The sequence below is a fragment of the Buceros rhinoceros genome, unplaced genomic scaffold (genome assembly GCF_000710305.1).
Source record: "Buceros rhinoceros silvestris isolate BGI_N320 unplaced genomic scaffold, ASM71030v1 scaffold17194, whole genome shotgun sequence".
Lineage (NCBI taxonomy): Eukaryota > Metazoa > Chordata > Aves > Bucerotiformes > Bucerotidae > Buceros > Buceros rhinoceros.
Genome location: NW_010409040.1, coordinates 52,259 through 53,350, shown reverse-complemented (window position 1 = coordinate 53,350; position 1,092 = coordinate 52,259). Strand labels below are relative to the sequence as shown.

The window sequence follows — 1,092 nt, the reverse complement described above, 5'->3', positions numbered from 1 at the left end:
GCCGGTCCTCCCCACCGATAAACAAGCGGGAAAACCCACCCAGCCACTGCTTCAGTTTTACTGCCTTTTCTCCACCGAGAAAGAAGGCTGGCGGTCCCGGCGAGGTGGTGGAGCTCGTTACCGTTTGCTCGGTCAGCCTCCATAGCGTTAGCATGTTTCGCCGGCTGCGGGGATGTGTCGGCACCTGCCTCGGCAGGGGAGGTTAAAAAGGCTGAGCCCCGGCAGCCTCTGTGTTGCCGGCTATCTCAGCCTCCACCTCCATCAAAACCCTCCGGGCTTTTTTCTGTAGCAATTTGTGGAAATAAAGAGCAGATAAAATCTGTTGGAAGGCTTGTTTTTTCTCTTTCGTCTCAGAGCATATAATTAAAATCAGCTATTAAAAAGGCAGGAGCCCAGTGGCAGCCCAGAGAGGAAGCACACCCTGAACCCCAGCGCCTCTCCTCCGACTGCCACACCTGGGACGTGTACTCAAGGGCCGGGCCAGGCACCAGGCTGGGAGTCAGCTCCGAAACGGCCACAGTGATGTTGAATGGCTTGGGAAGATCTAGAAGGTAAAGCTAAAGGTAAGGGAAAGCTTGGCTGGGATCAGGAGTCTCTGCAGCGTAGGATGTCTCCGGATGCTCTGGCAGGAGCAGAGGGCTGGATGGCTTCGTAAAATTTGCGCTTGGCTACAGAGATGCAAACTGTTTTCCCTGTGCATGCAGCTTTCTGCCTTTGCTGCAGTGGGATTATCCCCCTGAGATGCTCCTTCAGCTCTCAGACATTGCAGCAATTGGTTTCAGAGCGGCTGCACTGCCCGCAGCATTCGCAGGGCTGTCCCCAAATCACTCTGGCTTTGCGGTGGCTTCTGATCAGCCTTTTCCCTTGCCGGGCTTTTTGGGCTCTGGCCTACAAAGCACCATCTGGGCTGGCGTTCCCCAGATAAGTCCTCTCTGCCCGCACTAACCCACAGCAGCTGCGGGACGACAAGCTGCCGTGGGTCACCAGGAGAGATGGGGACACCGAGGCAGGTCACTCAGGGCTGGCTGGCAGGGGAGCTTGCCCACAGGATTGCAGGCTGCTGGGGGTGGCTCATGCATGGAGTTACCTTCA

The 1,092-nt window shown here is 56.6% G+C and overlaps 1 protein-coding gene across 1 annotated transcript in view; it reads right to left on the bottom strand.

The window, feature by feature from the left end:
• PRICKLE2 (prickle homolog 2 (Drosophila)) overlaps positions 1–1,092 on the bottom strand; it is a gene marked incomplete at its 3' end in the record, with an annotated part of 30,759 nt that overhangs the window by 18,539 nt on the left and 11,128 nt on the right. The window lies entirely within an intron of this gene.